At 45.2% G+C, this 25,576-nt stretch overlaps 1 protein-coding gene across 2 annotated transcripts in view; it reads right to left on the bottom strand.

Moving 5' to 3' along the window:
- The window catches only part of LOC129822282 (galactosylgalactosylxylosylprotein 3-beta-glucuronosyltransferase 1-like), a 120,961-nt gene that overhangs the window by 25,889 nt on the left and 69,496 nt on the right, over positions 1 to 25,576 (bottom strand). For both annotated transcript variants that reach the window (XM_055880430.1, XM_055880431.1), the window contains exon 2: positions 20,474 to 20,716. The gene's annotated coding sequence lies outside the window, so the exon portion shown is untranslated. The remainder of the gene's footprint in view (positions 1 to 20,473; positions 20,717 to 25,576) is intronic.

Raw genomic sequence — 25,576 nt, forward strand, 5'->3', positions numbered from 1 at the left:
TCACAGCACATTTAGAAATGTAATGGGTGTCAGAATCTGACCTTTTGGTGAAAAACGGTAGATTGTACAATTGTTCAGTTCATTGCCATAATCATGCACCATTTAGAAGTAAATATAGTAAGGTCCCAGTGTTCAGTGTGGAACAGAGAAGTATGATTAATCTAGCCATAGATCAGGCCCACTCATAAACATAGACCAAGAGTTAGCACCAGGAGCCTCCTAGATAGATTCATGAGTTAATTAAAGTTAGTATATTGAGTGGGAGTTTAGGTCAACACTCCCCACCGTCCTCTCCTCTCAGATGCCACAGCATGCCCTGGTGGTAGCCTGTTCCCCTGATGGGGGAGAGACGATGGATTCTTCACATAAAGCCTTCTCAAGAGCCAAAGTCCCCAATTACTGTATATGCCTGTGTGGAGTGGAAAAATATATCATTAGGAATCTGATCATTACTAATTAAACCAGAGGGAAATAATCCAAGGCTGAGGAAGCCAGCACATGATTTGTGTTGGGCTTGGAAAATAATTGGTAAAGGAATGATAAGGAGAGAGAATAATACCAGAACAGACTGAAACCATGAGCTGTGGCTGTGGCTGTGTTGTTAATAGCAACCTTTGTTGAATAGCAACACTCACATTGATGGTATTTATTGAATTACTGTAAAACAACCCGTATAAGGTAGTCTAACATGAACATCAAATAGCACTAAGCAGCTATTGTAAATGCCTTGACAACATTATGAATCTGAATATCAACGATATCGATGATGACCATTATAAGGGGGATAAGCTTTAACTGGACATTGATTTCAATGTAGACTTGCATTAGTGTGTTACCATACACATCATTTACCAGTCTACATGGGCACCATTTCTGTACATCCCAGTTCTTTTCTTAGTTGCATAATTCATGAGACTGTTGGCATGACATGCTTTGATTCGCTTTTAACCTGTCACTAAAAGGCAGACCCCTGAAGTAAACAATTTTGTTATGTAGTTTTATTTAATAGCTTTGGTAATTAGACACAGAGCTAGCTTTTAGTTGTTTCCTGCACACTTTTGCTTACTATATGAGAGTGATTCAGTTTGGTAATGCAGCCCGCAGGAATACATGTTGACCTTCATACACGCACTTGATTGGCTACTCTGGATTTGGAGTTGTGTGTTATGTTTGCACGTCTAGCTGCTGATTTTAGTCTAAATGAAAAGCTAGTATAAATTAATCTATCTCATTCAACTCAGAGTACTAAAAGCAGAATGATGTGAGGCATGGGCATGGCCTATCAAGCTACTTAATACTGAACATTACAGCTAAAGCTTTCTATATGTGCAACAAGGCCACCCTGTATTTTGTTTATTAAAGAAAAATGACATGTTATTATACACAAAATAAACCATCTTATTTATTTATTTAACCTTCATTTAAGCAGGGAGTCCCATTGAGACCAAGGTCTCTTTTGCAAGGGAGCCCTGCGAAATGTCATGAATGTCACTTGACCATACTGAGCAATTGGATCCTGGACTTCCTGACAGGCCGCCCCCAGGTGGTGAGGGTAGGTGGTGAGGGTAGGTAGCAACACATCTGCCACGCTGATCTTCAACACTGGAGCTTCCCAGGGGTGCGTGCTCAGTCCCCTCCTGTACTCCCTGTTCACCCACGACTGCATGGCCAGGCACGACTCCAACACCATCATTAAGTTTGCTGACGACACAACAGTGGTAGGCCTGATCACCGACAACTATGAGACAGCCTATAGGGAGGAGGTCAGAGACCTGGCCGGGTGGTGCCAGAATAACACCCTATCCCTCAACGTAACCAAGACTAAGGAGATGATTGTGGACTACAGGAAAAGGAGGACCGAGCACGTCCCCATTCTCATCGACTGGGCTGTAGTGGAGCAGGTCGAGAGCTTCAAATTCCTTGGTGTCCACATCAACAACAAACTAGATTGGTCCGAACACACCAAACAGTCGTGAAGAGGGCACGACAAAACCTATTCCCCCTCAGGAAACTAAAAAGATTTGGCATGGGTCCTGAGATCCTCAAAAATGTCTACAGCTGCAACATTGAGAGCATCCTGACCGGCTGTATCACTGCCTGGTACGGCAATTGCTCGGCCTCCGACCGCAAGGCACTTTAGCGGGTAGTGCGTACGGCCCAGTACATCACTGGGGCAAAGCTGCCTGCCATCCAGGACCTCTACACCAGGCGGTGTCAGAGGAAGGCCCTAAACATTTTCAAAGACCCCAGCCACCCCAGTCATAGACTGTTCTCTCTACTACCGCATGGCAAGCGATACCGGAGTGCCAAGTCTAGGACAATAAAGGCCTCTCAACAATTTTTACCCCCAAGCCATAAGACTCCTGAACAGGTAACCCCAACCCCTCTTTTTACGCTTCTGCTACTCTCTGTTCATAATATATGCATAGTCACTTTAACGATACCTACATGTACATACTACCTCAATAAGCCTGACTAACAGGTGTCTGTATATAGCCTTGCTACTCTTTTTTCAAATGTCTTTGTACTGTTGTTTTATTTCTTTACTTACCTACACACACACACAAACACACACACCTTTTTCCCCCCGCACCATTGGTTAGAGCCTGTAAGTAAGCATTTCACTGTATTCGGCGCACGCAACAAATACACTTTGATTTGATTTGATTTGAGGGACCTCTATATAAACCATTTTTATATAAAGAAATGCCTAACCTCTCCGTATAGCACTGCAGGATAAAGAGAGATGTTTATTTTTATATATATTTAAAGTTTTGAAGGATGTATTTCAGGTAAACCTACTGCAGCCAATTCATCATATGTAACTGACACAGTTTCAGCAATTAATAAATGGGTTGGTTGTTTAGCAAGAAAATTGACGCATGCCAACTATGGGACAAAACTGACAGGGTTTTATAAACTATATTTTGTCTCCAATATTCAATGAAAACATAAATACATTTACACAATGAGCACTTGTTGTCTCTCAAATACATTGTTGCAGTTGTTAACTAGCAGGCTATCGAATTTAGCAATATTAGCATAGACGTGACATCAGTCAAAACACCTCAAAACAAGACATGGTATCAAGAACAAGATGAAACTAGCTGAAATGAGCCACCTACGATTCCCCACATGGCAGCTTCTTGTTATTGTTGCTAGCTATCTGGCCATCCAGAATCATAACAACACATGGCCTTCTGGCCCATTGAAGTGTGTGCATCGTTGTAGGGACGTTGTCAGCTAACCTGTCTAAAGATAGAGAATGTAGAGTTGAAGCATTTGCTCAGAACCTTCAAAGTGTACTCAGCACAGACTGGGATTTAAACATTTTGAGAAGACATGACATTTAAAACTCCTTGGTGAAATACCAAATAAGTGTCACACTGGACATACCTATTAATTAAGTAGTCCTATTTGTTTAGTTCATCCAGAGGCCTAACTGAAAATGACTCATCTTAAGTTTAAGTTCACTTCTTAATGAGGGGCCTCTGACATTTCAATGCTCATCTCTCCATACTCCACAGTTTTTACCATCTCAAATTACCGACTGGTTGGCATATTTTTGTCAGCCCTTTTACCTCTGCTGTCCTTGCACATCAGTGGTGCGATCCAATATACAGAGTCACATTCCAAAGCGCTGGAGGGAACAGAAAAATGACACTCGCAGATCATTGTTGACACAGCATTTCTGCATCTGCTGATGCTACAGAACAGTATACTGTCATTGGCTCGGCTGGAAGATGACTTTGCAGAGAGACTCATCGTTGACTTTGATCACATGCCCTATTCTGGCTATTCCAACACTCAGAGGCTAATAATCTAGTCAGGATAATCTATTCTCGCCATCCATCATCACATCTCGAGATAGCTATCTAATTTGAATGTCTGTAAATGAGACTAGGATCGTCAGATACATACAGTAGAAGGAATAGAGCTAAACTAACTGGTAGGCTATTGATAACAAAGAAGAATACACCATTCCATAATATACTGTACCTCTCTAGTGGCACTGCCAGACAGTGCAACCATGCCAACAATCCCCTCCTGGACCAGGTGGCTCTGAAATATCTGAGATGATTCCATAATAAAACCCTTTGTTTCCATGAACCCTCTGTCTCCAACCCCTATCCCTTCAAGAGCCTTGCCAGCTAGAGCATAGTGATAGGATCACACAATCAAGACAGCGGGACAATTGTTCCTTCCTTCACACTGTCCATTACAGAAGTTATATCTGTCCTGTGGGAGTTGGGAGGCTGTAGTCTGTTTGGCCGGGAGTCTAAACCATGGTGCACACAAGGGACCCAGTAGCACTAATGAGGACCCCAGGGGATGCAGTATTACCAGAGGAAATGGATCCAATTAAAACGTCCAGCCGTAAATTCCAAGGGAAGGAGGTTGAATATTTCCCTTTAATTACGTTATTGGGGGTTATGGATGCTAGCACGGCGACTGTAATCAGGTGCCGTCAGCACTGCATTCAATCACACAATCCTTTATCCGCAGACCTGGGACTCTTTCCTCCGATTAGGCCTCCTGATTGGGCAATTCAAAGGCTTTTTCCCCCCTACCCTGCATGGTTTGTCACACAAAAGTCACACACATCCTCTGATTTGGATTCTGACTTATGTATGCTGTGTTTGAGAAATTAATCCTATGTTACATTGAAATATGACCAATGCCACAGTGGTAATGTGTGATCATTGTGATTATTATGCAGTCACCCGTTTTCTTCATCAGATGCCATCTACAGTTGAAGTCGGAAGTTTACATACACCTTAGCCAAATACATTTAAACTCAGTTTTCACAATTCCTGACATTTAATCCTAGTAAAAATTCCCTGTCTTAGGTCAGTTAGGATCACCACTTTATTTTAAGAATGTGAAATGTCAGAATAATAGTAGAGTGAATGATTTATTTCAGCTTTTATTTGTTTCATCGCATTCCCAGTAGGTCAGAAGTTTACAAATACTCAATTAGCATTTGGTAGCATTGCCTTTAAATTGTTTAACTTGGGTCAAACGTTTCGGGTAGCCTTCCACAAGCTTCCCACAATAAGTTGGAGCTGACAGAGCTGGTGTAGAGCTGGTGTAACTGAGTAAGGTTTGTAGAACTCCTTGCTCGCACATGCTTTTTCAGTTCTGCTCACAAATTTTCTATAGGATTGAGGTCAGGGCTTTGCGATGGCCACTCCAATTCCTTGACTTTGTTGTCCTTAAACCATTTTGCCACAACTTTGAAAGTATGCTTGGGGTCATTGTCCATTTGGAAGACCCATTTGCAACCAAGCTTTAACTTTCTGACTGATGTCTTGAGATGTTGCTTCCATATATCCACATAATTTTCTTTCCTCATGAGGCCATCTATTTTGTGAAGTGCACCAGTCCCTCCTACAGCAAAGCACCCCCTCAACATGAATACTGTCACCCCCGTGCTTCCCGGTTGGGATGGCGTTCTTCGGCTTGCAAGCGTCCCCCTTTTTCCTCCAAACATAACGATGGTCATTATGGCCAAACAGTTCTATTTTTGTTTCATCAGACCAGAGGACATTTCTCCAAAAAGTACGATCTTTGTTCCCATGTGCAGTTGCAAACCGTAGTCTGCCTTTTTTATGGCGGTTTTGGAGCAGTTGCTTCTTCTTGCTGAGCGGCCTTTCAGGTTATGTCGATATAGGACTCGTTTTACTGTGAATATAGATACTTTTGTACTTGTTTCCTCCAGCATGTTTACAAGGTCCTTTGCTGTTGTTCTGGGATTCATTTACACTTTTCGCACCAAAGTACATTCATCTCTAGGAGATAGAATGCATCTCCTTCCTGAGCAGTATGACGGCTGCGTGGTCCCATGGTGTTTATACTTGCGTACTATTGTTTATACAGATGAACGTGGTATCTTCATATGTTTGGAAATTGCTCCCAAGGATGAACCAGACTTGTGGAGGTCTACAATTTTTTTCTGAGGTCTTGGCAGATTTCTTTTGATTTTCTCATGATGTCAAGCAAAGAGGCACTGAGTTTGAAGGTAGGCCTTGAAATACATCCACAGGTACACCGCCAATTGACTCAAACGATGTCAATTAGCCTATCAGAAGCTTCTAATGTCATGACATAATTTTCTGTAATTTCCAAGCTGTTTAATGGCACAGTCCACGTAGTGTATGTAAACTTCTGACCCACTGGAATTGTGATACAGTGAATTATTGTCACGCCCTGACCATAGATTGCTTTGTATGTTTCTATGTTTTGTTTGGTCAGGGTGTGATGTGGGTGGGCATTCTATGTTTTATGTCTAGGTTGTCTATTTCTGTGTTTGGCCTAGTATGGTTCCCAATCAGAGGCAGGTGTCAGTCGTTGTCTCTGATTGGGAGCCCTATTTAGTTAGCCTGTTTTTCCTTTGTGTTTTGTGGGTGGTTGTATCCTGTGTTAGTGTTTTTCACCATACGGGACTGTTTCGGGTTGTATTTTTGTTATTTTGTTCAGTGTTCTGTTTGATTTATTAAATATATCATTATGGACACTTACCACACTGTGTATTGGTCCGATCCTTGCTACTCCTCCCCAGACGAAGAGGACGAAACCCGTTACAATTACAATTGAAATAATCTGTCTGTAAACAATTGTTGGAAAAATTACTAGATAGATAAGTAGATGTCCTAACTGACTTGCCAAAACTATAGTTTGTTAAAACTTCTTGTCAATAGGGGGTGCTGTTAGCACTTTTTTTTCTTGATGTTGCCAAATTAAACTGCCCAGTACTCAATTCTTGCTCGTACAACATGCATATTATTATTGGATAGAAAACACTCTCTAGTTTCTATAACCGTTGAAATTATATCTCTGAGTGAAACAGAACTCATTCTACAGCACTTTTCCTGACAGGGAGTGAAATTTCAGAAATCTTGGCCTCTGTTCCCAGGTCAGTTTTTAGGTCCCTGTGAATGCTATGGGGATACAAACACTGCCTACGCCTTCCTCTAGATGTCAGTAAGTGGTGACAATTTTAATGGAGTCGATTGCGCAATCTGGGACTTTATAAAAGACCAAAGGGCGGAAGTACATTTATTTTCTTCCCTGCGCTTGACGCACGATGGACGTCGGACTGGCCTCCTTCCAAGCTTTGGTTTAGCCAGTAATATATCTCCGGTCATGTTTTTACTCGTTATAGGTGTTAAAAACATCATAAGGTAGTATATTTAAACCGTTTTATAGCAATTTATATCCGTTTAGTGCGATTTTCTGGCATTTCTTTGTCACGCACTTCCAAGAGTTGGGCACTTTTCCAGTACATGCCGAACGTTAGTGGCCATTTCGACAGGACAAGAGGACATCTTTCGACCAAAAGACGATTAGACCGGAGAAAGGATACATTGCCCAAGATTCTGATGGAAGTTCAGCTAATAGTAAGAACTATTTATGATGATAAATCGTTGTTCTGTTGAAAAATGTTAAACGCATATTCCGACATTTTCTTTGGGGTAGCTTCGCTTTGGCGCACCCTGTATTGCACAGTAAGTGTCACGATCGACCATGGGAGAGAGATAGGACCAAGGCGCAGCGTGTAAATAATACATCTTCTCTTTATTTAGGAGAGGAACTAACGAAGCAAAACAACAAATCCAAGAACGTGAAACCAAAACCGACTAAATGCAAAACATGCAAACCTGAAACAGACCTAGACACAGACTAAGACAATGACTAAATCACTGACCCCACAAACACATGATGCCTATGGCCGCCTAAAATATGGCTCCCAATCAGAGACAAATGAAAGACACCTGTCTCTGATTGAGAAACCACTCAGGCAACCATAGACATACCTAGAAACCCTCACTAAACCATAGACATACCTAGACATACTCACTCAACACAAAACCACACACACAAAACCCAACAACCCCTTAACCATATAACCACCCAAACACAAACCTTCCCCATGTCACACCCTGACCTAACAAACATAAAGGAAACAAAGATAACTAAGGCCAGGGTGTGACAAAACCCCCCCCTAAAGGTGCGAACACCGGGCGCACCAACACAAAGTCTAGGGGAGGATCCGGGGTAGGCCTTAATATGGCGGCGGCTCGGGTGCAGGACGTGGCCCCCACTCCACCATAGTCGATCTCCGCTTTGGTGTCTCTGGTAGATCCTGGCTGAATGGCGGATTCAGCCGATCATGGCTGGCGGGCGACTCTGGCTGATCATGGCTGGCGGGCGACTCTAATGGCTCGTGGCAGACGGATGGCTCAGATGGCGCTGGGTAGACGGATGGCTCAGATGGCGCTGGGCTAACGGATGGCTCAGATGGCGCTGGGTAGACTGGCAGCTCTGACGGCTCGGGGCAGACTGGCAGCTCTGACGGCTCGGGGCAGACTGGCAGCTCTGACGGCTCGGGGCAGACTGGCAGCTCTGACGGCTCGGGGCAGACTGGCAGCTCTGACGGCTCGGGGCAGACTGGCAGCTCTGACGGCTCGGGGCAGACTGGCAGCTCTGACGGCTCGGGGCAGACTGGCAGCTCTGGCCGGCTGAGACGCACTATAGGCCTGGTGCGTGGTGCCGGAACTGGTGGTACCGGGCTAGGGACACGCACCTGAAGGCTAGTGCGGGGAGAAGGAACAGGGCTTACTGGACCCTGGATACGCACATTAGGCCTAGTGCGTGGTGCCGGAACTGGTGGTACCGGGCTGGGGCCACACATCTCAGGGCTAGTGCGGGGAGCAGCAACAGGACACACTGGGCTCTCAAAGCGCACATTAGGCCTAGTGCGTGGTACCGGCACAGGTGGTACCGGGATGAGGACACGCACCTCAGGGCGAGTGCGGGGAGAAGCAACAATGCGAACAGGGCTCTGGAGACACCCTGGAATCCTGGGGCGTGGTGCCGGAACTGTTGGTACTGGGCTGGGGCGGGAAGGTGTTACAGGAGGTGTAGGACTAGGAATGCACACAGAAGGCCTGGTTCGTGGGACTGTCATTCCCAGACGGTTAGCACGCAACTCAGGACGAACAAGAAGAACTGACTCAGGTAACATCACCTCCCGCACACGCTCTGTCGGGTGGATGTCATTCCTCACGCACCAACACAGCAAGTCCCTCTTTTCACTCTCCTCCAAACTCCTCAATAAATCCTTAACAGTCTCTGTATCCTTCCCATTGCTCACCTCCAGTATCTGCACAACGGGCTCTCGCTCCCTCCTTTCACGCTGCTTGGTCCTGAATGGTGGGGTCATTCTGTCACGATCGACCATGGGAGAGAGATAGGACCAAGGCGCAGCGTGTAAATAATACATCTTCTCTTTATTTAGGAGAGGAACTAACGAAGCAAAACAACAAATCCAAGAACGTGAAACCAAAACCGACTAAATGCAAAACATGCAAACCTGAAACAGACCTAGACACAGACTAAGACAATGACTAAATCACTGACCCCACAAACACATGATGCCTATGGCCGCCTAAAATATGGCTCCCGATCAGAGACAAATGAAAGACACCTGTCTCTGATTGAGAAACCACTCAGGCAACCATAGACATACCTAGAAACCCTCACTAAACCATAGACATACCTAGACATACTCACTCAACACAAAACCACACACACAAAACCCAACAACCCCTTAACCATATAACCACCCAAACACAAACCTTCCCCATGTCACACCCTGACCTAACAAACATAATAAAGGAAACAAAGATAACTAAGGCCAGGGTGTGACTGTCACGTTCCTGACCTGTTTTCCTTTGTTTTGTATTCATTTTAGTTGGTCAGGGCGTGAGTTGGGTGGGTTTGTCTATGTTTGTATTTCTATGTGGGGTTTTGTGTTCGGCCTGGTATGATTCTCAATTAGAGACAGGTGTGTATTGTTTGTCTCTAATTGAGAGTCATACAAAGGCAGCCAGGGTTTCACTGGTGTTTTGTGGGTGTTTGTTCCTGTGTCCTCACAGGACAGTTGAAGGTTAGTCACGTTTGTTGTTTTGTAGTTTGTAGTGTCTTGTTTGTTGTTTTTTCATTAAAAGATGGCTTATTTCCCTCAATCCGCATCTTGGTCCTATCCATGCTCCTTCTCGTCTAAGGGGGAGAACAACATTGACTACCTTTACAGAAACACCCACCAAACCAGGACCAAGCGGATTGAGGAGAGAGAAAAAGAACTAAGGCACTGGACACAGGAGGAATGGTCTTGGGAGATCATGGACGGAAAGGGACCCTGGGGAAGGGTTGGAGAGAATCGCCGCTCTCGGGAGGTGAAGAAGGCAGCCACAGCCCAGGAGCGGTGGATTGAGGAGGCAGCACGTATGAGAGGCTGGAAGCCCGAGAGGCTCACCCAAGAATTTCTTGGGGGGGGGCTAAAGGGGAGTGTGGCGAAGCCGGGTTGGATACCTGAGCCAACTCCCCGGGCTTGCCGTGGAGTGAGAGGGCGTCGTACTGGTCAGACACCGTGTTATGCGGTGAAGCGCACGGTGTCCCCAGTACGCGTGCTTAGCCCAGTGCGGGCTATTCCACCTTGCTGCACTGGGAGGGCTAGGTTGGGCATCGAGCCGAGTGCCATGAAGCCGGCCCAACGTATCTGGTCTCCAGTACGTCTCCTCGGGCCGGCGTACATGGCACCAGCCTTACAGGTGGTGTCCCCGGTTCGCCTGCATAGGCCAGTGCGGGCTATTCCACCTCGCCGCACTGGCAGGGCTACGGGGACCATTCAACCTGGTAAGGTTGGGGAGGCTCGGTGCTCAAGAGCACGTGTCCTCCTTCACGGTCCGGTATATCCGGCGCCACCTTCCCACCCCAACTCAGTACCACCAGTGCCTACACCACGCACCAGGCTTCCAGTCCATCTCCAGAGCCCTGTTCCTCTTCCACGTACTCTCCCTATGGTGCGTGTCTCCAGCTCGGTGCCTCCAGTTCCGGCACCACGCACCAAGCCTCCTGTGCGTCTCCAGAGCCCTGGACGCACTGTTCCTTCTCCCCGCACTCGCCCTGAGGTGCGTGCCCTCAGCCCGGTACCTCCAGTTCCGGTACCACGCACCAGGCCTAGAGTGCGCCACGAGAGTCCAGTGTGCCCTGTTCCTGTTCCCCGCACTCGCCCTGAGGTGCGTGCCCTCAGCCCGGTACCTCCAGTTCCGGTACCACGCACCAGGCCTATAGTGCGTCTCAGCCGGCCAGAGTCTGCCGTCTGCCCAGCGGTGCCTGAACGGCCCGTCTGCCCAGCTCCGTCTGAGCCATCTGTCTGCCCAGCGCCGTCTGAGCCATCTGTCTGCCCAGCGCCGTCTGAGCCATCTGTCTGCCCAGCGCCGTCTGAGCCATCTATCTGCCCAGCGCCGTCTGAGCCATCTGTCTGCCCAGCGCCGTCTGAGCCATCTGTCTGCCCAGCGCCGTCTGAGCCATCTGTCTGCCCAGCGCCATCTGAGTCATCCGTCTGCCACGAGCCATTAGAGCCGCCCGTCTGTCCCGAGCCAGTAGAGCCGCCCGTCAGTCAGGAGCCGCTAGAGCCGTCCGTCAGTCAGGAGCCGCCAGAGACGCCCGCCAGTCAGGAGCTGCCAGAGACGCCCGCCAGTCAGGAGCTGCCAGAGACGCCCGCCAGTCAGGAGCTGCCAGAGACGCCCGCCCGTCAGGAGCTGCCAGAGACGCCCGCCCGTCAGGAGCTGCCAGAGACGCCCGCCCGTCAGGAGCTGCCAGAGACGCCCGCCCGTCAGGAGCTGCCAGAGACGCCCGCCCGTCAGGAGCTGCCAGAGACGCCCGCCCGTCAGGAGCTGCCAGAGACACCCGCCAGTCAGGAGCTGCCAGAGACGCCCGCCAGTCAGGAGCTGCCAGAGACGTCCGACAGTCCGGAGCTGCCCTACAGTCCGGAGCTGCCCTACAGTCCGGAGCTGCCCTACAGTCCGGAGCTGCCACTCAGGCCGGAACTGCCGGAGTCCCTCAGCCAGGACCTGCCGGAGTCCCTCAGCCAGGACCTGCCGGAGTCCCTCAGCCAGGACCTGCCGCCCCTTATCCCGGTGCCGCCCCTTATCCCGGTGCCGCCCCTTGTCCCGGTGCCGCCCCTTGTCCCGGTGCTGCCCCTTGTCCCGGTGCTGCCCCTTGTCCCGGTGCTGCCCCTTGTCCCGGTGCTGCCCCTTGTCCCGGTGCTGCCCCTTGTCCCGGTGCTGCCCCTTGTCCCGGTGCTGCCCCTTATCCCGGTGCTGCCCCTTCATTTAGGTGGGGTTAGTGGGAGGGTGGTCATTGGGAGGGGGATAAAGAAGCGGGGATTGATTATGGTGGGGTGGGGACCTCGTCCACCGCCAGAGCCGCCACCGTGGACAGACGCCCACCCAGACCCTCCCCTAGACTTTGTGCTGGTGCGCCCGGAGTTCGCACCTTAAGGGGGGGGTTCTGTCACGTTCCTGACCTGTTTTCCTTTGTTTTGTATTCATTTTAGTTGGTCAGGGCGTGAGTTGGGTGGGTTTGTCTATGTTTGTATTTCTATGTGGGGTTTTGTGTTCGGCCTGGTATGATTCTCAATTAGAGACAGGTGTGTATTGTTTGTCTCTAATTGAGAGTCATACAAAGGCAGCCAGGGTTTCACTGGTGTTTTGTGGGTGTTTGTTCCTGTGTCCTCACAGGACAGTTGAAGGTTAGTCACGTTTGTTGTTTTGTAGTTTGTAGTGTCTTGTTTGTTGTTTTTTCATTAAAAGATGGCTTATTTCCCTCAATCCGCATCTTGGTCCTATCCATGCTCCTTCTCGTCTAAGGGGGAGAACAACATTGACTACCTTTACAGTGACAGTAAGGATCATTTAAAAAATGTAATTCAGCGATTGCATTAAGAACTAATTTGTCTTTCAATTGCTGTCCACCCTGTATTTTTTAGTCAAGTTTATGATTATTTATTCATTAGACTAGATAACTATCCAAGATGGCGCCCGACATTTTCTGGCCAGTTTGGCTACTATTCTCATTGTATAACCACGTTTTTTTGTGGCTAAATATGCACATATTCGAACAAACTCTATATGTATGTTGTAATATGATGTTACAGGAGTGTCATCGGAAGAATTCTGAGAAGGTTAGTGAAAAAATTAATATATTTTGGTGGTGATAACGCTATCGCTCTTTTTGCCTTGAATCAATGCTGGGGTAATGTTTGCACATGTGATATGCTAATATAACGATTTATTGTGTTTTCGCTGTAAGACACTTAGAAAATCTGAAATATTGTCTGCATTCACAGGATCTGTGTCTTTCAATTACTGTACGCTGTGTATTTTTAAGAAATGTTTTATGATTAGTAATTAGGTAATACACGTTGCTCTCTGTATTAATTCTAGTCGAGTTGTGATGGTGGGTGCAATTGTAAACTATGATTTCTACCTGAAATATGCACATTTTTCTAACAAAACCTATCCTATACAATAAATATGTTATCAGACTGTCATCTGATGAGGTTTCTTCTTGGTTAGTGGCTATTAATATCTTTATTTGGCCGAATTGGTGATAGCTACTGGTGGAGAGAAAAAATGGTGGACAAAGAAAAATGGTGTGTTTTGCTAACGTGGTTAGCTAATAGATTTACATATTGTGTCTTCCCTGTAAAACATTTTACAAATCAGAAATGATTGCTGGATTCACAAGAAGTGGATCTTTCATCTGGTGTCTTGGACTTGTGATTGAATGATATTTAGATGCTAGTATTTACTTGTGACGCTATGCTAGCTATGCTATTCAGCTTTTTTACTGGTGGGGGTGGTGGGGGGTGCTCCCGGATCCGGGTTTCTGAGGCGGTAGAAGTTAACAAGAAATTTGTAGAGTGTTTGAAAAACAAGTTTTAATGATTCCAACCTAAGTTGGATCCCGTCTTCCGTCTTCAACTGTATATGTTATGTCTATGCACATACTGCACATATCTCTCTGAGTGGGTGGGTGAGTATAATAAGAGTTATAGTGAGTGGGTGAGTATAATAAGAGTTATATTCACTGAAAATGTTCCACTGTCAATTTCCTGTTAATCCTGGTCAGAATCTGTTCCTGGATTGACACAAATGATACTGGCAAGCTTGCGTGACCCGCCGGAATAAAGTTGCCTCTTTTAGCTTGATGAATGAATGCATCTACTCTGAGTATATGGTTGACCCCATGGCCCTAACCTGTTAGACTAGAATAATGATTTGTGGTATTGATTGAACTCAACCCATTGCAAACAGGTCAGTGCAAATCGTTCATACAGTTACAATAATGTAATAATGCTGTATGTTTAAGGGCATTATGTGGCCACTGACAGTATGCACTGTTTCAAGATTACAGCTGTGGATATGTTCTATTGCACAGCTCAACCTTGTCTGGTAGGGAATGCAATAGTAGAATGCACACATTAGGCAGGGGAATGGCTTCTATTCTATCACAGGCTGCCTCATTGTGGTAAAGACCTTTACTCTGGGAATGAAAAGGGTCTGCTGCTGCTCAAGGATAGATTGTAATTCCTTCTCCAATTCACAGGGCTCAAACTGAAGGGCACATATTGATTTTACACATCTCAGGGCTAGAGGAGATTCAAGGTTTCTCCGGGCTCAACAATACACAGATCCCTGCGTTATGAGGAAAATCTCTGCGGCTCGAAATTGATCGCATGCTGTTCCTCTCTGCCTCAATTGGTTTCAGTTCCTTGTAAGTGTATAGGCCTATGTGTATGTAGTGTACCTTTTTTTTTTTTTTTTTTAATAATTTTATCCCATTTTCTCCCCAATTTTTCGTGGTATCCAATCGCTAGTAATTACTACCTTGTCTCATCGCTACAACTCCCGTACGGGCTCGGGAGAGTCCTCCGAAGCACAACCCAACCAGCCGTACTGCTTCTTAACACAGCGCGCCTCCAACCCGGAAGCCAGCCGCACCAATGTGTTGGAGGAAACACCGTGTACCTGGCCCCCTTGGCTGGCGCGCACTGCGCCCGGCCCGCCACAGGAGTCACTGGAGCGCGATGAGACAAGGATATCCCTACCGGCCAAACCCTCCCTACCCCGGACGACGCTATGCTAATTGTGCGTTGCCCCACGGACCTCCCGGTCGCGGCCGGCTGCGACAGAGCCTGGGCGCGAACCCAGAGACTCTGGTGGCGCAGTTAGCACTGCGATGCAGTGCCCTAGACCACTGCGCCACCTGGGAGGCCTTATGTAGTGTACCTTAGTCTAACTTTACATTCCATATTCTTCATCCTAACTCTGACTCATTAATGTCACAGTTTGTTTTTTATTCCAACAGATACAATACATTACAGTCACAGTACACCTGTAACATTCCATTTGAATTGGGAAAAAAGCAACGAATGATATGTGGCAATTGGTTTCCAACCCTACAGTGTTATATAACTTTAGTAATCATTTGGGACCCGAGAGCCAATCCCTTGTTTTCAAACAGCATAAACTGTATCATAGTGGCCATATGTTGAGACAGAAAATTTAGCAGCTGAAATGAGATTGCCTTAGCGGGGATTGTTACTGCTGTATTGCCTGACGAAAAGTTGGGCATCCATCTCCCCCGGTCGGCCCCTACGGAGATGCAGAAAATCTGGGAGTTTGTGTTTCAGATGTGGCTGACTGTCTCCATCCCTCCCCCTTCTGACTGGCCCTGAGGTGTGATGGTGGGCTGTGAGGCTGTGATCTGCTACCGTGTGATTAAGTCACTTCATGCAGCAGGTCCTTGAGATCTCACAGGCAGCACCTCACAGCACAGCGCCTCAGCAGAGGGCTAGTTATCTCATCTTCCAGGGCTCACAGTGTGCAGGTAGTGTAGCATACTGCCAGCCAACTCGTTTTGGGGTAAATCCATGCAACACCGCCTCACATAAAGTAGACTGAACATGCTCACGCCTTATTTGGTTAATCTTGATTTATACTGTTGTTTATGGAGGAGTATGCATATTCAGACACATTAGATTGAGCATAATTACTTTGCATAGGTGTTATTTGCATTGCTAAATCCATAACATGCCATGACCATGTACATACTGTATGTGACATTATGGTACAGTGCCTTCAGAAAGTATTCACACCCCTTGACTTTTTCACATTTTGTTGTGTGACAGCCTGAATTTAAAATGAATTAAATTGAGATTTTTCAATACCTCTCAAAGAAGGGCACCTATTGGTAGATGGGTAAAAAATAAGTTATTAATTATACTGTGGATAATGTATTAATACACCTAGTCCCTACAAAGATACAGGCGTCTATCCTAACTCAGTTGCCGGAGAGGAAAGAAACCGCTCAGGGATTTCATGATGAGGCCAATGGTGACTTTAAAACAGTTACATAGTTTAATGGCTGTGATAAGAGAAAACTGAGGATGTTAGTCCACAATAACCTAAATGACAGAGTGAAAAGAAGGAAGCCTGTATAGAATAGGTATCCTGTTTGAATTAAGCCACTAAAGTAAAACTGCAAGAAATGTGGCAACGAAATTAACCTTATGTCCTGAATACAAAGTGTTATGTTTGGAGCAAATCCAACACATCACTGAGTACCACTCTAGATATTTTAAAGCATGGTGTTGGCTGCATCATGTTATGGGTATGCTAGTCATCGTCAAGGAATAGGGAGTTTTTTTAGAATCAAAATAATCGGAATAGAGCTAAGTACAGGCAAAATCTTAGAAGAAAATCTGGTTCAATCTGCTATTCAACAGACACTGGGAGACAAATTCACCTTTCAGCAGGACAATAACCTAAAACACAAGGCCAAATATACAGTATACTGGAGTTGCGTACCAAGACGACATTGAATGTTCCTTAGTGGCCTAGTTACAGTTTTGACTAAATCGACTTGAAAGTCTATGGCAAGACTTGAAAATGGCTGTTTAGCAATGATCAACAAACAACTTGACAGAGCTTCAATACTTTTAAAAATAATAATGTGCAAATATTGTACAATCCAGGTGTGCAAAGCTCTTAGAGACTTACCCAGTAAGACTCCCAGCTGAGTCTAACATGTACTGACTCAGGGGTGTGAATAGTTATGTAAATGAGATATTTCACCATTACATTTTCAATAAATGTTCTAAAATTTCAAAAAAAATGTTTTTGGGATATTGTGTGTAGATGGGTGAGAAAGAAATAATGAATTCATGCTGTAACACAAAAAAATATGGAATAAGTCAAGGGGTATGAATACTATCCCCACATAAAAAGGATCTCTCCCAAGACCTGAGCGGCAGCACTCTAAAGAATTCTCCAGGTTCTAAATAATACTGTAATAATTGTTGTTTGGCCAGTAATAATAAAAAGTGAATATGTTGAAATGCATAAATTTGCTTATGTATTGTAAGGAAATTTACTGTATATTACAAAATGGCATGAGTGCACAATTCAGCCTTCAAACTACTGGAAACTGTCACGACTTCCGCCGAAGTCGGTTCCTCTCCTTGTTCGGGCGGCGCTCGGCGGTCGGCGTCGCGGTCTTCTAGCCATCATCGATCCATTTTTCATTTTCCTTTTGTTTTGTCTTGTCTTCCCATACACCTGGTCTCAATTATCTCATTACATGTTGTGTATTTAACCCTCTGTGCCCCCCATGTCTTTGTGCGGAATTGTTTTTTGTAAGTGCATGTGCACGTTTTCTCTGGTGCGCGACGGGTTTTGTACCCATTTGTTTGTTGTTCTGGTTTCCAGTGGTTTTATGAATAAAACTGCTCCGTTGATTACCCAGTTTTGCTCTCCTGCGCCTGACTTCCTTGCCACCAGTTACGCACTCCCTTACAGAAACAAAGTTTGCTGGATGTTATGTGCGGTCAAAGAGTGGGTGGGTCATTATAAACAGACAGTACATCACTTTTGATAGAAATGCCAAAGAAAGTGTCAACCAATCCATGCGTTTCCATTTCTCGTCCAAATCAATTTGCAATGTGTGACAGACCATGTGCCACTCTTGCCATAAGAAATAGCAATATAAAGTGTTTTCATGGCTTAAAAATGACTAGTTCAGATGTTTGTTTGGAGCTTTAGTCTCCATCTCCTGAACTTGATGTAATGCTCGAGAAAATAACCATAGTGTATTGACTATAGTGTAGATGGCAAAACCCTCTTAATTAATATGATTAAAGTACAATAATTCTCATATATTTGATATGTATTTTTGCATGTTTTCCTGCTATTAAAGCCAGAGTCCTTAAATCGGTCACCCCGCCTCTGTAAAAAGCTGAGGGATCAGCCTGGAGAAATGTAACAACTCTCAAATTCATAGACTTGGCTATAGATGCAAGCACTGACCATCCATGAGATCAAAATGATTGTTTTTACCATGTAAAAGTTCTCACTCAATAATTGATGTTCCAATTTCTTATTCTACAAAAACCTCTGTCTCTGGGGTGTTTATCATCCAGGTTTAGGGAGAAACTCTGTACAGTCCAGCAGAATGAGAAATGCTGTTGTATCTGACAGCAATTCTGCTGGGGTGGATGTGGCCTAACCTAAGGAAAAATCTAAATATGACAGTATTTGTGTTGAGGGGATATCATGCTGTAATATTTGAGACTTTAGAAGCAGCATTATAAAGGGGTAGCCCTCAAAAATCCCCAAAACCAGCTACCAACATATGAGTGGTGAGAAATGACTATGCTAGCCATCTGTATTCTTGTCATTGTGGAGGTAATACCCTTCAAGTAATGTCACGATACTCAATTATTTTGTTGTCCTTCTTTAAACCATGATTATGTATTTAACAGGATTTACCCCGACATGATTTGGTCAGAGCGGGACAGAAGCAGAGATTGTAGGGTTCGGGGGTCTGCAGGGCAGCTGTATTTCTGCTGTTAATTAATAAGCAGGGATGCTGAAGGGTTGCAGGCTGGGCTGCCAGGAAGCTGCACCCCTCACTCTCCTACTCTCTCTCTCTATCTATCTGCTCTGACACAGTGGGGGCGGATGTGTCTCTGTGGTCCTCCGCAGAGCTGGAAAGGACATCCTCTCAGTTTAATTCAGCCCAACCCCGGTCTCCCGGTGCTCTAGGACTCATGTGTGACAGCTCTCTCTCTCTCTCTCTCTCTTTTTCATTTGAATCTGTCAGTAGCAGTAATGATTATTTCAGCATCTCATTTCACTGGGCCCACAGATTGGCAGAGCTAAGCTAGCCCTCACAGCAGTCAATCACGGTCTGTAAATCTATGACGGGACATTACCTGATTGGTTGGTCTGAACTAATTGAACTCCCACCTATTTGGGGAATGAGAATGTCATTTATAGCACATTATTTCACAACACAGACAATATGTTCTTTGCCGAGAACGGAATGTACCTGCTGTTGTAAAGATATTAAAACACTACTGCGCTTTTTCGTTACAGTGTAATTACTTTAGAATTCACGATGATATAATCCAGAGCCAAACAGCACTCAACAGGAAGTCACATAGGTTTTGTGTGTGTAATAATACAGGAGACAAGACAACAATGAAAAAACTAAAAAGCATTGATTGCACCATGAGGAACAATACATCCGATATCCCGTTGTACCCTTTGTTTCTAACAATGAAGATCTCACCTAACAGGAATAGTAGTTGTCTCCCAGGGTACTGCGGTAAAATTATTTTATGTACATTTTGTAGACAGCGTGCTGACCAGACTTATTTCAGCATTGTTTGTTTGTATCAGGCAAGGCAGAGGGAGAATGAGGAATGCATTCATCTGGCCCAAGTCTTTTAAGTCGAGAAGCACAATAGACAACAGACAGCACCCACAGGTGTTTCCCTCCGCCAGCTTGCTCACTCCTCTCTCCCTCCTTCCACCTCTGAAGTTTATTTTTCCTGCTTTTCCATCACATTCACCTACACCTTCCTTCTTCCTCCCAGACCTCCTTCTCCTCTCCCCTCTCAAGCCGACATCTACCTATTCAACTCGGAGGTATCTGGCTCTAATAATACGGTATCAGGGTCGGGGGCTCACAGATGGTTGAAATGAGTGGATCTGTCAGATCATTTCGCCCCTGTCGTTTTCCTAATCCCTCCATCCCCTGTAAAAATGGAATAGTGCACAGAGAGGAGGGGCCAGAGGTAGCCCTGTTTTAACCTACATCATCCCACTTATCATGTCCCCTGATGTAGACATGATTGTGTCATCACTTTTAAATGTAGCTGAAAATGCTAATAAATAATTCAGCAGTGCGTTTGTTCATCTGCTATGAAACAAAACAGAGGGCAACACGACACAGGGCAGCACGAGCCTGACAGTTTCTGCTCAGTGTGTGATACACATACAGTAGTTTATGTTGGGGTAAGAAACGGCATACCTATTGGCAGGCCTCTGGCCCCGTAATGGCTGCCGCCTGATATACAATTCATTGCCTTTTTTATAGGAAACTCTGTGTTGAAGGAAATAGTTGTGCTCGGTTTTGGCTAGAGACAGTGCATTCCCTACATACAGTACTTTTGCTCCTTTGGAAAATGACCAATGCCTGTGGCCAGAATGGCAGCTTTACCTCTGGTGAGAAATTAAGATTCATGTCAACATAGAGCAATGAAGATACTCACAATCAACAGTGTTCTGCCCGTCTGCAGCCAGCAAGGATCTCGTCAGTTTTTTTCTAGTGTGGTCTGCTAGTAACCCTGGCCTCTTAAGTCCTCATACATCCCTTAATTGGACAAACTTGGAGAGATGGGCGCTGTGGCTGGTGATGAAGAAGAGTGGAACTTTGGCTTTGGAGTGTAGCAGGGCTTGCAGGACGGCTGGTGGTATCCAGACCATGTACACTGTCACGTCGTAAGGGCAGGCACCTACAGAAACATGAAGGGAGAGCAGGGAGTATTAGAATGGCCCTTCTCATTATAAAACAATGGCTTATTGAAGGGGTGGTATGATGGCGCTTCAGTGGGCAGGGGTTGGGAACGACATAGCTGCCATTGGGTGGATGTTTTCCTCAAATGATGTAGAGATACATTTTAGTTCACAGACATGCATGCAATGAAGACTATTTACATAGTTTGTCATGTGGGTGTGGCTAGAAAACAATGCCCATGTACAGTTATTCAGGACCCAAATGGATATTGGCATGACATTTTGTAGTGGAAGTGCTGATTGTCAACCAACTTCCATGAATTTATTCATGGATAAATCATTTATTGGTTTGTTTCACCAAGGACAGGAAAACAGAATCCCGACAAGACGTTTACAGGACAAACCCACAGAAAAAGCAAAGCCATCCAAATAGAAATCTGACAAGTTATTCAGACTATTATCTATAAATAGCTCTTCCTCTGAGTGTCGCCCCTGGGGAGCAACATTGAAGATGTCCAATTCTGAAAAACAAGACTAACACGCCAGCTGCACTTCTGCCCGATTCTCAGCAATTTCTTCACACGCAAGGGATGCTACCCATCCCTTTTCATTATTAATGAGAGCTGCTCTGTATTTTGCGCCAGCCACAGTATTATTTCTGTTGTGTTTGTCCGGAGGCAGTCACTGCCACAGAGGACGGCTGAATGATGCCACATGTGAAAAATAAGGGTGGCTGAAAACCAACACAATTACAGCTTATTGACAAGATAAACAACAGAGGCCGTGCAATGACATGCTGTTGTTATAACCCTGATCTAAATCCAATAAGATAAGATTACATATACTAACCCAATTGATCTCAACCATGACCAAAATATGATTTGTTTTTATCCAGCTAGCTAATTCCCAAACAAGTAGCTTGACTCAAGGTCCTCCAATGGCAGGAGAACAACATACACTGTTACTACTCACTGATGTATACTATTTCCCATTCAAATTCTGATACTCAAAATAAATATAATAAAACAAAACAAATAAAATAAAACATTGATAACACAGCACTCAGTGAATTAACAAAGACTCTGAATTAAGTCAAGATGGTCATCTTTATGGCTTTCCTAAGCTTATTCAAAACTTGGTGAACAGTGACAACCATGTGGTGGTACTCCCACTATGGTCCTGTTCACCTCAGCTGACCACTCTGACCACTCTCTCTGTCCCTGCAGTCTCCCTGCTGATCGAGACAAATGAACTGCACAGACCCACCATGGTATGGATGAATCAACACCCTATCGCTCTATAACTCCTCTACCCCCTCTCCCCCAGCTCTCTCCCAGTCAACCCCGACACCCATGATGACCCCTGACTTTTTTTATAGGCCAAATTCCAAACATTGATGATATCAGTGGCCAACTCAGATGACAGAAAAAGAATGAGACTCAATAGACGTAGCCCTATATGATAGAACATTCTAAATATGTTTCTTCTGCAAGACCATTGTGATCCACAGGGATCTGTGGGCTTGTTTTTGCTTTGCGACAAAAGCTGTAATTATGTAGAAAAAAATCCATGACTTCAAACAGTCTGGAAGTGTAGCTGGTATTAGCCCATGGGGTCCACTCCATTTTAATTCAGACTCTACCTGATGTTGCTGCAGGGAGCGGTCTAGAGGACAAAGCTTTCTGGCCCTGGGCAAAATGAACACCAACCGCACAGAACTCTGGGACGGAACACTGTGTGATCTTGCACACAGGTCTGTCTCAAACAGTTACTTCCTCTCACCATCACCATGGTAACCACTTTCAACCTTTGATGGGCATGGTCTCTGGAGGTTTTTGGAGGATTTTCTAAGTCCCTGTCTTCAGAATGGCACACAGATAATCCTGCCATTCTCAAAGCTGCTCATGCGGATCGAACCTCGCTCTGTATGGAACAGTCACACAAGCCTTCTAAGGCATACGGACACACTTAATGTCATCGGCTTTCATAGGAGAGACCCTGTGGACCAGAATGTATATTGTAGGAGTTTATTCAGTGAGTGGAAAATGCAACGGTGATGAATAACAAAGGCTGACGTCTATTGAATCTCTGATGCAGGGGTAAAGTGATGCCTGAGATAATGATAGGGGTGGCCCATGCTGAAGACATCTGTCATTCAAGTGAATTTGTGTGGGTTTGTAATGAAAGATAATTAATCACGCCTTTGAGCACCGGCTCTATTATTAATGCAGGCGTGCCCATGCTGAGTAAATGCTTCTTTATTCTCTCATAAGTGGTCAATATTAATAATGCACAAAGGGCCAAGTTCAGCATTAGTCTTTGCAAAGTTCTTGCGTTCGCAAAACGAAAAGGTTTCATTAGATCATCAATGGTAATTGGAGGTGCTGTGGGATTGGGTTTCTGTGGTTGGGAGGGACGTACAGATGTAGGATCTTAATCTGATCATCCTGTTGCAGGATACCTTTTCCTGCTATATCAAACTGGCTGAAATTAAGATCCTACATCTCTAATTGGAGGTGCTGTGGACTTGGGTTTCTGTGGTAGGGAGGGAGGTAGTGGCTTGATCGATCCATAGGATAGCTGAGGGTAGGCACCAGGCAGCTCGTCCTCTATCTGACAGCTCTCTGTGGACAATCATCCAAGTTGAGGGTCGCCTCTGCTCAAGGCCTGAGCTACAGACGGACCCACCCAATTAAATGAAATCATAATTACAGTAATAATTGAGTTGGATGGAAGCTGGTTCTAATTATCTCCACTACTGTCATTTACAGATGCTTTTAATTATTACTTGTAAATTATACGACTTGAATCACATTAGCGCCTCACTTGAAATGTCTATGGTTTATAGCGTAATGTCATAATCCTGATGAAATTTTAAGAATGTTAAGTGTATGAAGCAAGATTGTTTGTACACCATCTCCCAATGAAGATATTTTTTTTCTGCTCTACATGACATTTTAAAGAGTGATCATGCTGTGTTTCCTTTCTTCATTAAGGCTGTGGTGAACGGCCTCCTGTGCATTCTTTGCTTTGTTTATGATTTACTGAAGAAAATAAGAAATCTGTAGTGAGCTCCCCGACCAGACCAGACATGGTTGCCATGGTGACATGTTAACTCTCGCTGTCATCTTTACGCTGTCATTGGGAATGCTTCTCAGCCAGAGGTTTAACCACAATGACCATTTACCGTCTAACTGATTGTCTTCATCATCACCGGACCCCCCATGTTAGCTTGTGGCGGATAGGAAAGGCAGAAGGCAACAGCACTGTTTTCATGTGTGAAAATCCAAAAGGACAATGCCTCTAATCTCTGTGGAGTCTTTTTCCCTGGCACCTCATGTAATGGCATTTGGTTTTGAGATGGCCGGTGATTGCTTACAGGTACAGATGATCTCACCTTATGCACCTTGGAGAATTAGAACAGTGAGGATCTGATTGAGGGCAGACCCCTTCAGAGGACGAGCACATTCGTCATTTATGGCCACTATGTAAAAGAAAAACAACATGTAATGAACATGTAAGTCCAGTTTCCCTATCATGCCTTGGGCTGTGTTACTCCTATACAGCACAATACAGCATCTGTATAGAATACAAAATAATTTCATGGAGAATTAAGAATTGGAGGAACGATGAGGTGAATATTAAAAGTCCAATGCATGCCCCTCATGCACATTCATGTTGATGCCCGTACTCATGCTCAAAGAACAGTAGACAGTGGACTTGGTTTGTCTGATGATATTTCCTCCACTTTATCAGCACTTGGCAATGTTGTTGGGTCCAGCCCTATAACCACTAATATGTGAAAATGAATCAATTTATCTGCCGCTGACCATGCCAAAATCTCCTCAAAGTCCCAGGCTGCTATTAAACCTCCCCAGCTGTGGGCACAGCAATGGCAGGCAGGGAGAGAGGTAGACAAGCAGTGAGGCAGGCAGGGAGGGAGAGAGGCAGGTAGGGAGGCAGGCAGGCAGAGCCTGGTATTAGCAACACCAAACACGCTCTCTTCAGGAGGTTGGCAAGTAGTCAGGCCATGGCTCTAACCAACTCCCATCCCCTGCTCTCCTCTCTCACCCAGTCCTCCTCAGAGAGGGCTCAGGTTCTGCCAAAGACAGAGGACAGGAGAAGGTTGTGGCATTACAGCAACCCCTCACCCCACACACACACACATGCACACACACACACCCCCACCTCTTCCATTCCTCGTCTCCTCTTCTGTAAAAAGATATGCTGATCTGCGCATAGAAATCCAAGCCCAAGGCAGAACAGTAGAGTGGTACAGTAGACAGGATCCTACTGCAGATCCTCCTTAGGGTGTAAATAAATAATAGCCCCTGGATGTACTGTATGCAGTGCTTGCTTTAGGAAGAAGGTCAACTACTCTTGAATATTATACAAAATTCCCAACACAATATCTGCTAAATACATAAACAGCAACAGCCTCAAGTATGTGCGTTAAGTTTGCACAACAGCACAATGACCCTTAATTATTTCATCCATTGGTGCGGCAGATTTCATTTCTCTATAAAACCAAAGACTGTCGTCAATGTTTTCAGTGCCATTAAAGTAATAGCCCTCTCAATCCCAAAGTGAAGTCAAATAAAGTGGTTCCTCCAAGGAGGGAAGGACTGTATGGTCATTTCCTTTACAGTAGCAGACTGGCAGTGCACTCCAGAGCCAGAGCCCGACCTTTCAGTCTATCCCATTCATCTGCTACAGCTGTCACTCAACCTTTTCGGTTCATTCTGTAGCTGCAAGGGGTTCAATTAATCTTGGCAAAATGGGAGGACGGCTCATTTTCACCCTTGGTGAGTAGGTTACAGCTCTTCTGGTTACTTGGCTGTTTTCCCTCTGCATGTTTG

This window comes from Salvelinus fontinalis, chromosome 24 (genome assembly GCF_029448725.1).
Source record: "Salvelinus fontinalis isolate EN_2023a chromosome 24, ASM2944872v1, whole genome shotgun sequence".
Lineage (NCBI taxonomy): Eukaryota > Metazoa > Chordata > Actinopteri > Salmoniformes > Salmonidae > Salvelinus > Salvelinus fontinalis.